This window comes from Myotis brandtii, unplaced genomic scaffold (genome assembly GCF_000412655.1).
Source record: "Myotis brandtii unplaced genomic scaffold, ASM41265v1 scaffold244, whole genome shotgun sequence".
NCBI lineage: Eukaryota > Metazoa > Chordata > Mammalia > Chiroptera > Vespertilionidae > Myotis > Myotis brandtii.
The window spans coordinates 1,995,534-2,008,728 of NW_005359225.1; the positions used below are offsets into that span (position 1 = coordinate 1,995,534).

Genomic DNA, 13,195 nt, shown 5'->3' on the forward strand with positions numbered 1-13,195 from the left:
CAAGTGCAGGGGCCGGCCCAGGGCGTGCGGCCCCGTGTTGTTTGAATGCTTTTGGCAAGGCCTCTCCTTGGCTACAGGTGCCATGGTCCCGCCTCTGGTCGGTATCAGGGATTACTTAGGTTAGGGCTGGACTCCTACACCACCCAGGCAGGCTGCCTCTACCTTTCCAGCTCTGCGTTAAGAAACCTCCCAGACTCTCTGTCTATGCATTGCTGAGCGCTGGGGACCCAGCCCAGCCAGTCCTCGCCCTGCCCTTGGGAAGCTCACGTTGGTGGTGAAGGTGGTGGGTGAGGGCGGTGTTGGCCGCACAAACATCCTGGCAGCAGGTGCTGGGGAGAGAGAGAAGCCCCTGCCTTGGGCTGGGGACTGGCTGGATTTCCCAGAGAGGTTAGTGCACAGCAGCTTTGGAATTAGATAGACCCAAAGTCCAGTTCTAGCCCTGCCTTTCTTTTCTCTTCTCTTCTCTTCTCTTCTCTTCTCTTCTCTTCTCTTCTCTTCTCTTCTCTTCTCTTCTCTTCTCTTCTCTTCTCTTCTCTTCTCTTCTCTTCTCTTCTCTTCTCTTCTCTTCTCTTCTCTTCTCTTCTCTTCTCTTCTCTTCTCTTCTCTTCTCTTCTCTTCTCTTCTCTTCTCTTCTCTTCTCTTCTCTTCTCTTCTCTTCTCTTCTCTTCTCTTCTCTTCTCTTCTCTTCTCTTTCCTCTTCTTTCCTTTTCTTTTTAATATGTTTTTATTGATTTTTAGATAGAGAGGAAAGGAGAGGGAGAGAGAGAAGGAAACATCCATGAGAGAGAAACATCGACTGGCTGTCTCCTGCATTGACCTCTACTGGGGATCTAGCCCACAACCCAGGCACCTGCCATAACCAGGAATCCAACCGGTGACCTCTTGGTGCACGGGACAACGCTCAATTCACTGAGCAACACCAGCTGGGCATGGCCCTGCCTTTTTGGATACCCAGTTTCCATATCTGTAAAATGGTACTAAGGACAATTATCTTGTGAGGTGCTTTGAGAACTAGATGAGATTAGGTATGAAAAAAGCTTAGCCTAGTGTCAGGCACGTAGAGAGTGTTCCAAAATTATTTCCATTGTATGCTGATGAGTAATTTTGTAGATGGAAGGCAGAAGGACAGGCATAATAAAGTCTTAGAAAAGCCAGCATGTTTGGGGCAGGGCTAGGGCACCTGGAGTGGCTGGAGCTCAGGCAGCTGTGGGAAAGGGGGCTGGGCTTGATCTTCTGAAGGTCCTTGAGTGCCACTCTTGGGACGTTGGGGTGGGAATGGAGCTTTTGGAATGGCTTTGAGTAGAAAAACAACAGTGGTCAGATTAGTTTTCAGAGCCCTCCAACCACGGTGAGAATGCATGGGAGAGGCTGGGGGCCGGGAGGGCCGTGAGGGGCTGCGGGAGGGACCCAGGTAGATGAGAATGAGCCCAGAGCTAGGGCAGTGGTGGAGGGAATGGCGGGAAAGGCCTGGTCTAGAGAAAAGCATAGGAGGCAGTGAGATGTATTGAACTGCGGTTAGATGACTTATTGGATGTTGAGGGTGAGGGAAGGGGTAGGGGCAACAAGCCTGTCAGTGAAAAGACAGATTTCTTGAGCACAGCATAAGAGGAGAGGGAATCTCTGCTGTTGAGGTCTTTACCACCTCGAGGGGAGGGATATGATAGAGGCCACAGTGCCAGGGTAGCATGTGACAAATGCGACTCATGGGACCTAGAAACACTTCTGTTTGTTCAGCCCTCTCAAGGCCATAGGAGTTAACCTCTTTGAGAAAACATCATTGTGCTCTGAGGCTTGAGTTGACCAAGAGTAGAAGAAAAAGCATTCTAGATAGAGCACGTGAGAGGCTCTGAGGCTGAAAAGCACTTGGTACCTTTAAGGCAGTGGTTCTCAACCTTCTGGCCCTTTAAATACAGTTCCTCATGTTGTGACCCAACCATAAAATTATTTTCGTTGCTACTTCATAACTGTAATGTTGCTACTGTTTAATATAAATATCTGATATGCAGGATGGTCTTAGGCGACCCCTGTGAAAGGGTCGTTCGACCGCCAAAGGGGTCGTGACCCACAGGTTGAGAACCGCAGCTTTAAGGAAACTGAGGGAAGGCTAGTGTAATACCAGGTTTGTGGGGGACATTGGGGACCGGCATGTGCAAAAGCAGGAGGTAGGAACATGTGTGGTGTATTTCTGGGTAAAGGAGAGTACAGCCAGGTAGATGCTGAAGAAGCCACTGAGTTCTTGCATCCTCTCCCCAAAGGTGTTTTGGGGTCCTCTGGGAAGAAGACTCCTGCTGGCCTGGAAGGACCCCAGGTCAGTATGTGGATGAGCCTCTTCCAGAAGGGTCTCCTGTGGAGGAGGCCTTGGGCTGGAACCCCTGATACTATGATCTAAGGGGCAGAGCTTGGGCTGGGAGGCAGGAGGCCTAGCGTATGGCCTGTCCTCTGTCACTGACTTGCCAGGTGTCCTTAGGCAAGTCTCTATCCCAGGCTAGGTTTCAGTTTCTGCATCATGAAATGGTGGTGACAGTTTCTATATTGCTGGCTTCATTGCAACATTTGAGGATCAACTGAAATCACAACATGTGAAAGGGTGTTACCACTATGCTATGAAAAGTGAGATATTATCTTAAATTGCATGATTTCAGGTCTTCAACGCCTCTTTGAAACATTCAGATCCCAAGTTCATCTACTTCAGCGTGTTTTTCCTGGGCACCTTCCTGGCCCTGGCTTTCCTTGGGACACAGACATAGTCCTTGCCTTCGAGGAGACCCAACCGAGAGATGGTGTCTCAAAGCCACTGTTTGCAACCAGACAGCCAAGCTGTAGTGCCGGGGAACGTGAGAGGTTGTGCTGAGTTCAGCCCTTCCCTCCTGTGCTGTCACTGTCTGTCTGCTGTGTCTGCCTCTCTGTTGGGCCAGGAGCTTCCCAGAGGCAGGAGCTTCCTCATCCTGTGCACCCTGTGCAGGCCTGCTCGGCATAGAGCCTCAGTCCATGGTGGAGCATCGACCATGAATGAGTACCATAGAGTCATGGACAAAGTGCTAGGGGAGCATCGAGGAGGGATGGTAAATTGGGAAGGTTAAGAGGAGATGACATTGCTGCTGGTCCTGAGATGAGGACGATTCTGCCTGGCAGAGAGGAAGGAGAAGGGTGTTCAGGCAGAGCCTGGAGTTGGGAATCATGAGCACCTGGTGGGGCTGGAAGAGGAGGACTGGCAGGAGAGGGGTAGGAGATGGCTGGAGAGATCGACAGGGATCAGATCTGAAGGACCTTGTAATCCAGCCACAAAGTTTGGGTTTTATTCTGTGGGGTTCAAACCAAAGGAGGGGTGTGAGCAGAAGAGCATCGTGATCAGATTGGAAGGTTGGAAAGAACAGGTAGGTTGGTAGTGTAGAGCGGGGGCAGGGCTTGGGGAATGGGACAGTAACACCTGTTGCAATTTGGGCTCTTCACACACATGTGCGAGCATCCACCAAAGGATGCAGAGGCAAGTCCAAGGCCTGAGAGGGGCCATCTCTTGCTTCTGGGCCTCCTCGCTGAGTGATAATTCCTCCTATTGGCCCCTAGCCGCCAAGCTCATGGCTGCTGCTTTAGCAGTTTGGCCCAGATTGGCTTTGGATGGAAAACCAGACCTAGAATTAGAGCAGCCCAGGGAGGCCGTTTCTTGGCAGCTTTCTGTGTCCTGGGACTGTGTTCCTCTGTGTGAAGTGAGCATGGGGGCTCCCACAAGGCACTGACTTCCCCTGGTGCCCTCCCCACACATCCTACCATCCCTACATTCCTGTCTATAATGGCCTGCCCTGCGCTTCCTGTCGGTGTGTGAACAGGACGGCTCCGGGACCTAGGTCACCTTTTTCTTCATCGTCTCCCAACTCAACCCACAGGTGGTTGGGCCAAACCACAGACAAAGAAGTCAAGCTACCAAGCTGGGCTTGACCAGGAGGGTTTCACCAAGAATAGCACCTCCCACCGTACCCACTTCGGTCACCAGTGCTGTGCTGCCATTAGGAATTATGGGTACAGCTTGTAGCTTATGAGGAGTTGGATACTTGCCCCTCTGAGATTCCCTATGGTAATGACAGCCTTAGTCCCTCCATGGCACGGATGAGGAGGGTAAGTGACCAGCCTGCAAGGCAGAGAGGACACTTACCCTAAGAGAGGAACAGGCTTAAAGGCAGAAACACATTTACGAAGCCCGGTCTGTGTGATGTTAACGTAAAAACATTCAAACCTGTAAAGAATTTTTGTGAGTTTATTTGAGCCAAACTGTCAACAATTGCCGGGAAGCAGAATCTCAACGATTGGGATAATGCTCCGGAGAATGGCCGTTTTTTACCTTGTTTTTGTAAATTACCGTAAAAGGAGGAGACGCAAGTGGGTTACATGAAATCCATTGGTGATAGATTAGGGAGGTGGGAGAAAGCAAAGGGGCGGGGGAATTGGATTAAAAGTGAAATGATGGACACATGCTCCTTTTCCATAGGTTGGTACGGGATAGTTAACAGTAGACAACACGGTAACAATAACAATGAGGGAATTTGTGGTTTCTGCCCTGGTGCCATTTGTTGCACCCTGAGGGGTCCTGAAAAAGGGAAGTTACAAGTTACCCAGACATTTCACAGGTATGTTATCTTAGGTGCAAAAAGACAATGGGCTCATGAAGATAGAAGTTGATTTTGTCAGGGAAAATACTGGACTACCCACTGTAAACTGCGTTTAGTTAAGTTTTTAATTTCAGACCATCCTTTGTGGTTACTTTAGGTGTTTGAGTTTGCAAAACTGCCATGCAGGCCTTCCCTGAGCTAGTCAGGTTAGCATGTGGCCTTACTTTTCTGCCCATAGTGAGCTCACCCAGTCCTCACAGGAGGAGAAAACAGACCCAGTCCTTGCTCTCCTGGAGCTTTTGAAGTTCAAGGTCAAGTTGAGAAGAGGGCATAGAGTCTTCACTGGAGTTTTCAGGGAAGGCGTCCTTTAGGGAAGAGACCAGAGACTGATATAAATTTAGCCCCGACCTTGTGCATAGCCTTGTACATACGTTCTGTTATTTATCCCTCACAACCCTGGAGGCATGAGTTCACAATGCCACGGGAATTTTTGGACTAGAACACTCGGTGTTCCCCTGGGCAGGATGGTTCCCAGGCTCTTTATCCGGCAGAGTCAGAAAATGAATCCAGGGACTGAAGATGGTAGAGCAAAGGTGGAAATTTGTTGAAGAACAAGTACAGATTCCCACGTGGGGAGGGGGAAAGAGTCCCTTCTTCCACAGTTTATAAAGGCTGCAGTTTTCTGTGCATCGATGACCCCTCCGATTGACCACTATCCCCCTTTGATTTGGTCACTATAGTAACTTCTGAGCTCAAAGGTCAAATCTCACATGGGATTGTGAACCCCTCCTTCGTTATTTTCTAAATATAGACCCTTTGTTGCTTCCAGTTCCCTTATCTTATGGAAATATAACTGCTGCCTCTCCCAACTTCCTTGTCTTCTGGAAATGTAACTTCTGCTGGCTCCCTGCTTCCTTGTGTTATTAAAATGTACCCTTTTGCAACTCTGTAGCCCTGTATTTTTTTCCCATGGACCCCCTTAATTTTAAAAATTCCCTAAATCTGCCTATTTCACCCCCCAAAAATTCCTATATCAACAACTACATTAATAGAGATGAAAAAAAAACCTGAGGCTTAGCTAGTTGGAGGAATAGCTGGGACTGGAATTGTGGTTGGTCTGATGCCAACGCCCTTGCTTGTTCTAATTCACCTGGGCCTGGATGGAAGGAAGGGGTGGGGGAGTGGAGGGGAGAGAGAGAACCTGAATCGAGGCTTTTAACCACCTTCCCAGTCCTATATTGTGCTGGTGCTGTTGGAGGTAACTTGGGCAAGAAGGATAGCCTAAATCTGGGGATTTTCCAACACTGTCATTGGGCAATCCCCAGAATTAAGTCACGCTTGTCTTTCTGTGTACCCGATGTTGAGAAAGAGGCTTAGATCTGAGGTAAACTCCGTAGAATATGAACCTGGCAGCTAGTCCAGTATGAGTTCTGCCAGGCCAACCCCATTTGACCTGGAGTTTGGACACTCTGTGGCCCTCAATTCTCCTCTTGTCTGTCCCGAACCTTAGTGTTATGCCAAGCACAGACAGAGAAGAAATGGCTTGGCGCCTCTAAGAGCCCTCCATTAGCACATGTAAACTAACATATCAAATATATTGGCGTAAAATTGTTCTTAATATTCACTCATTATCCTTTTAATTTTTGTAGGAGCTGTAGTAATATCTGATAATTGTAAATTATTATTTTGTAATTAAATCCTGATAATTGGCAATTTGTGTCTTCATTCTTTTCCTCTTAACCAGCCTGACTAGAGGTTTATCGATTTATTTTTCAATAATCTTTGGTTTCAATGATTTTCTCAGTTTCAATTTCATTTAGTTCTGCTCTTATCTTTATTATTTTCTCCCTTGAGCTTGATTTGGATATAATTTACTCTTCTTAGATGATTGCTTCTCTTATTTTCTAATATAAGCATTTAATACTATAAATTTCCTTCTACAAACTTCTCTAAGCTACATCCAATAAATTTTTGATATATTGAGTTTTCATTTTCATTCTATTCTAACTATTTTATTTCTTTTGTAATTTCATCTTTGACCCCTTATTTACTTAAATGTGTGTTGTTGCCAAATATTTGGGGATATTTTTTGTTATTGGTTTCTTTCTAGTTTGATTTCATGTACATTAGAAAAAATATTTTGTGTAATTTCAATTCTTTTAAATTTGTTGAGGTTTGTTTCATGGTCTCAACAACCCCCCCCCCCCCCCACACACACACACACACACGCACAGTATTTAATGTGCATTTGGAAAGAGTGTTTATTCTGCTGGTGTTGTGTATAACATTTTATAAATTGCAGTTAGGTCAAGTTGTCTGATATTGTTACTTGGATCTTCTCTATCCTTGTGATTTTCTGTCTACTTTTGTTCTATCAATTACTGAATGGAGAGAGAAAATTTGAAGTCATCAACCATACTGTGGATTTATCTATTTTTTATTTCAATTCTATCAAGTTTTGCTTCATATATTTAAAAATCTGTTTTTTGACTCTGTATATTTAGGATTATTATGTCTTCTTCATAAGTTGACCCTTTTATCATTATATAGTATCCTGTAATATTTGTTTTGAAATCTACTTAGTCTGTTATTAATATAGCCACCCTTTCTCTTGATTAGTGTTTGATTAGTGTTTTTGTGTGACTTTTTTCATCCCTTTTTAACCTATTTTTAATATTTAAAGTGAGGCTCTTATAGACAGCATATAGTTGAGTCTCTTTTAAAAATCCCATTTGACACTCTCTGCCTTTTAATTAGCTACTTAGATCTTTTCACCATTAATATAATTTTCTTTTTTTATAAAGGGCTGGAAGGCGCCCACGAGTCTCGAGCCACTCTTATGCAGGTGAGCAAGAGTGATTGGTAAGCATTGTATTCGAAGGAACCATTGAGCTAAAGCCAGCCCCATTAATATAATTATTAATATTGCTGAATTTATTTTTAAATTTTTATGTTATTATTTTCTTTTAAAGAGAGAGGAAGGGCAAAGGAGAGAGAGACAGAAACATCAATGTGAGAGAGAAACATCCATCGGTTGCCTCTGGGAATTGAACCTGCAACCCAGGGCATGTGCCCCGACTAGGAATCAAACCTGCAACCCTTTGGTGCATGGGATGACACTCAGCCAACTGGGCAATGTAGGAAATAAGGCGAGCCCCCAAATTCAGGGGTCCTGGTGGAACACGCAGCATACTCAGGAGCCAGGCAGCAAGGCAAATATCTACTCCTGCAGGAGGGCGTGCACATGGCCTGGGAGCACAGGCACACTGAAGGGGTGGTCTGCTTGGTGTTTTAATCCTCACGCACGTGACCTGTCCTCACTCTTGATTGGTGCTCAGGCACACAGTCTTTTGCGATTGGCTAATTTAAAGGGAGGGGTTGGCCTTTGCCATTTCAAGATGGTGGCCCCCAGGGGAGCTGCAAGTCATGCAGTCCAAAATGGCAGTTGTCTGAGCTGTTCTTTGACAGAAAAGATGACTTGTTTATTCTCACAGCAACACCAGCCAGGGCTGAGTTTATTTTTTAATAGATATTAATGAATTAATTAATTTTTGGTGAGATCAGAGTAGAGCTCGCCTGGAGCCCAGGGTCCAATGCCCTTCCCCGGAGCTCCAGGCTGGGCCTGCTGCCCTGCATTTTGCCACAGTTTGTGCCTCCCTGTGTGTGTGGGGGGTGAGGGGTGGGGGGTAGGACCTGGTGAAGCAGAGAGGCCTGGGAGGGGAACCCTGGATGGCTGGGGTGGGAGCCTTGCACCAAATGTGAGCACCTCCAGGCGGGGAGAAGGTGTCTCCCATTATTGCTTCCTGGCCACATGCGCTTGACAGGGTCAGGAGAGTTTTGCTGAATGAAGAAATGAGATATAATCATCTTCCATTGTTGTTCTGGCTTATGAATCCTAAACCTTCAGAGCCAGTGGTGAGCTTGAGTTCCTCCTGAGTTTCAGGCCTAGCACAGTGGCCGGCACATAGGGAACCACTAGTAAATATTACAAATAAATAAATAAATAAATATTTATTTATTTATTTCCAATTCTTACAATTCTTTTTTTTTAAAAAAAAAAAAGACAAGGGGGTAGGTCGAAATAGGCAGTTATTGTTTAATGGGTACGGAGTTTCTGTTCTGCAAGATGCGAGAGTTCTGAAGATGGTGATGTTGCAACAATGTGAATGTACTTCATGCCCCTGATGCATACACCTGAAGGTGGTGAAGACGGTAAATCTTATGGGACTTCTATCTTACCAGAATTTTTAAAACTTGAAAAGAAATACATGCTTTTTTGAAATACAACAAAATAAATACATTTTCTAACCATAAGAAACACAACTAGGTTAAGCCTGCATTATTTCTATCCACTTCACCAAATGTAAAGGACAGACCTTGCCTGTCAGTCACCCGAGCACATGCAGCCCTGGCCTGGGGACTCCGTGGTTGTTCTCTGAAGCCAGGGGAGGCGTTGGAGGCAGGGCGGGTGGGACCGGGAGAACGAAGGCTTTACACTCCCCTCCACCGGCCAGTGCCTCCTTTGTGCCTGCCCTCTGGCTTTGACGGAGCTTGGGAGTGAGTGTCACGTCAGCAAGACCACAGGACCCAGCTGGTTACGCAACCCTGGCTGGTACACAACAAGAGCAAAAATAGTCACCTGCTCCCAGAGTTCGCCGTGTGCCAGGGACCTGCCAAGTGCTCCGCGGGCGTTATCTCATGTAATTCTCCCAACTTGCCATGAGGTCAGTCCTGCAGGCATCAACATGGACAAAGGAAGAAATGAAGATGCCGTTGGCTTATTCATTCAGGGAGTGCTATGCCATAAGAAGTGGGTTTGAGGCTCGGATCTTGTGCTCCAAATGCCATGCTCCCCCGCCCCGCGGCGGGCCCGCCACCGATGGGAAAACTGCATCCCTCAGAGAGTCACCGGGCTCTCTCAAAGGTGCTCAGCCAGGCGATGTGGAGGGGAGCCAGGTCTCCCAGTTCCCAGAATGGGGCCCTTTCTACCACCGGAGGCCTCTTCTGAGAAAGGGAAGGTGCAGACTTTGTCAGCCAGAGCCCCATCTGCCCCCTAGTTGTGCGCCCTTGAAGGCAGTGTGGTGAAGGGTGTGAGCAGAGCAGTTCTTGTCTCCCTGGCCTCTCCTTGAAAGTTTCTCTTTGCCTGCTTTCCGACCCGGACTGCTTCCTTTTCCAAGGAGACACTCTCAGGAAAGGGGGACCCAAGCAAGATTAAAAAACCTTCCTACCCCAGGGCTGTTGGGGGTGTTGCACAGAGGGCCGCCCCCTGCAGGGGAGGCTGGGAGTAGGGTGGCACATGGGGCCACAGAGATGAAGGGCAAGAGCACAGCTTGCCCAAGTGGGGGTGGGAGGGGCTATTTCTAAGCCCATCGCCCTGTTTTAGGTCAAGTTTCCTAGAAGCAGACCTGGTTTTAAACCCCTCCTGTGAGAAGGGTTTATTGAGGAAATGCCTGCAGGAGAAACTTGAGAGGGAGCTGCGGCAGCCGGAAAAGGAAGGGGAAGAAACTAAACAGGTTGTGATTCCAGACCAGAAACAGCCTCAGCCAGATCCCTGGAGCAAAAATGATGCCTGGACTTTGTTCCGGCTCAGAGCAAGGAAGCTGGCTTTCACCAGTTATTCTTGGCTAAGGGTCACTGGGGTGGGTCACTAAGGGAAGGGGGAGGGGGATATAAACTCCAGGTGTTTACCATACTCTGCACATGGGGAAAAGTGTCTTCAGTGGCCCTAGGCAAGCCCAGAAGAGTTGCAGGGGCAGGTGGTTTGGAAGAAAAGTCAACAGAAGTACAGAAAGGGGTCCACAGCAGTGATCAAAGGGAATCTGGTGGAGCACGGATCATGTCCCCTGCACCACCCTCAGGATTCATCCTAATATTTCAGGATTCTGGGTCTTTCTCAGCAGCATGGGATCCATGACAGAAAAGGAGAGGGCACTGGTCAATGGGGAGCCTGAAACCTGTGGGCGCTTTGGAGTAAGAATGGAGGGTACAGCGTCAGGAGAGCCCCAAAGAACCAGATGTCACAGTGTGTCAGGGCTGAGGGGACTTGACTCTCCTCCATCCTCTCCACTGCTGCCTTTATACATGCACAGAGTCACCACACACCCATGCACGCTCGGACACATGGGACACAGGAGCACCCCTTTGTGACTACGCGTGCACACACAGACCCAGATCATACGTGGATGCTCTTGGAGAAACATATCCATAGACATGCACGCTCACTTGAGCTCATCCCAGAAGCATTCCCAGCCAAGGTTCTTTTTATTCCTGCTCAGGAAAGGGAAAAGTAGGGGGATGGGCAGGCAGGGTCCAGGCCGTGGCCAGTGGCAGCTGGCTACTGAGGAATGACCTTTGGCTGGAATGTCCCAGAGCCCAGAGCCCAAGCTTGTGTCTGTCTGGGGTTGCTTGTGGAGGACTGATAAAAGTGTCTGGAAGCTCAGCTACCAACTGCCCGCACCCCCGCCCCTTCACGTCCCCTAAGGTTCCACTCCCATCTTTGACCCAGGCCTTACACCATCAGCAGGCCAGGGGGCCCTGTCTCCATTGTACAGACAAGGATCTGATCTGCAATCCAGGGAAGGAAATGAACTGGGGTTCCTAATGGGTAGTCCCAGCCCCTGCCTGGGAGCCTGCTCCCTTCCCAAATGGTAGGACCCAGCAGGAGCATTGTCAGTGGAAAGCAAAGGGCATCAGTGCAGAGTCAAACTGACTTGAGCTGAGGCTCCCAGTCCGTTAGTGGGCACAGGCATTTAAAAAATGTGACCGTCCTTCCAGCCAGCATGACTCAGTGGTTGAGTGTCAGCCTATGAACCGGGAGGTCAGGGCACATGCCCAGGTTGCAGGCTTGGTCCCCAGTAGGGGGCGTGCAGGAGGCAGTTGATCAGTGATTCTCATTAGTGATGTTTCTCTCTCTCTCCCTTCCTCTCTGAAATCAATAAATATTATATGTAAGAAATAATATATACAAGAAAATGGATTTGGGTGGAGGGGAGTAGGGTAAAAGGCATTTTTAGCCGGAGGGAACAGCTTGTATAAAATGCTGGCTCTAGGGGAAGCAAGGTGTCCTAGGGAACAGGAAGAAGCTCAGAAGGCTGCAGGGGGTAGGGAGTAGCTCAGAAGGAAGGCAGGAGTCACACTGGGAAGGGTTGTATGCCAGCCAAGGAGCCAGAGGCAGCCAGAGAGCACCAAGAAACCACTGGGTTTTCATCAGAGGAATGATTTTGTCAGACCTACACTGGGGAGCTCCTTCTGGCTCCAAAGTCATGAATGGCTCAAGACAGATTTGAGATGGAACATAGGGCAACTGAGTAAGTGGCGGCTGGTAGAGGCTTTGCTGGCCAAGAGGCAAATTGAGGCTATTAGGTAGGTTCTTATATAACAAGGAAGGAAACAAATTTCCATAAAATTTTAATGGACCAAATTCAAAGTAAATAATTGAATACGAAATTGTAATACAAGTCAACTAATGAGAAGATGGAATTTTTTGGAGGATAACATTTCACTTAACTGGGGCTCAACGTTAGTGTTTCCTCCCATCACATCGATTGCAAATGCTCATCTGTAAAAGGCATTCTTAGTTCACGGGTTATTCAGGCCCAGGCTGAACCCTGGCCTAGACCAATGGGCCCCAGGAGAAAGCAAGCAGAACAGGAGGTTTCCTCTCTTCTCCTCACCCCCACAAGCCACAGTGCTTGGACCTCCACCATGACTGGCGCTCCTTTGAGAGAGGTCACTGCTTCCACGGGGCTCTAATTAAAATGTACCCTTGTTGCTAGGAGAGACTAGATCCTTTAGCCAATAGGAAGACACCGACATAAAAATATCTGTTATCATAAACCTCAGGGCAAGAGGTGCCACCCCAGTGCTCTCCTAGGGCAGGACTAACTTACATGTGTTTCTTGAAATTGTACTGTGTCCCAGATATGGAAAGCGACTTGCTTGAGGTCACACTGTCAGTTGCTGACAGAGCTGGGATTTGAACCCAAGTCTCAGGGTTCCCAGCTGGGGTTTCTTTCCCTACCATCATGTCCCTGCCAGGGACTCCTGCTAACTTGGTGGGGATGCGCTCCTGGGAAAGGAGTAGTGTCAGGACTCATCCGTCCAGGACAAAATGCTCTTCAGGCTCCTGCCTTCCACACCTAGCAGTGCCAGCAGATCAGGCCTCTCATTTACATACATTTGCATATATCACTTCCAGAGGAGGAAACTGAGGCTGAGAGAATGAATAAATTGCTTGGCATGTATAATAAACTAAAAAAAAAAAAAAGTCCCCTAAAAGATGTTCACATCCTAGTTTCTAGAACCTGTGAATGCTACTGTATAACCTGGACCCCTCCTACAAGTTGTTTTTGTGTGAACATGTTTCCATTTCTTTTGGGTATGAACCTAGAAGTGGAACTTCTGGGCCATCTGGTGACTCTCCTTTTCCAACATGGCCCCGCTATTTTACATTTCCACCAGCAATGTTTGAGGAGTCCAATTTTTAAACATTCTCATGAATGTTTTTTATTTTATTTTATTTCATTTTATTTTATCTTTAATTTCTTTATTGGTTAAGGTATTACAAATGTGTCTTCATCGCCCCATTAACCCCC

The 13,195-nt window shown here is 47.5% G+C and overlaps 1 protein-coding gene across 1 annotated transcript in view; it reads right to left on the reverse strand.

Moving 5' to 3' along the window:
• The window catches only part of DGAT2 (diacylglycerol O-acyltransferase 2), a 54,896-nt gene extending 43,977 nt beyond the window's left edge, over positions 1-10,919 (reverse strand). The window contains exons 1-2 of the mRNA XM_005867052.2: positions 10,915-10,919; positions 1,383-1,386 (exon numbers count right to left, since the gene is read on the reverse strand). The gene's annotated coding sequence lies outside the window, so the exon portion shown is untranslated. The remainder of the gene's footprint in view (positions 1-1,382; positions 1,387-10,914) is intronic.
• Positions 10,920-13,195: the final 2,276 nt, after the last annotated feature.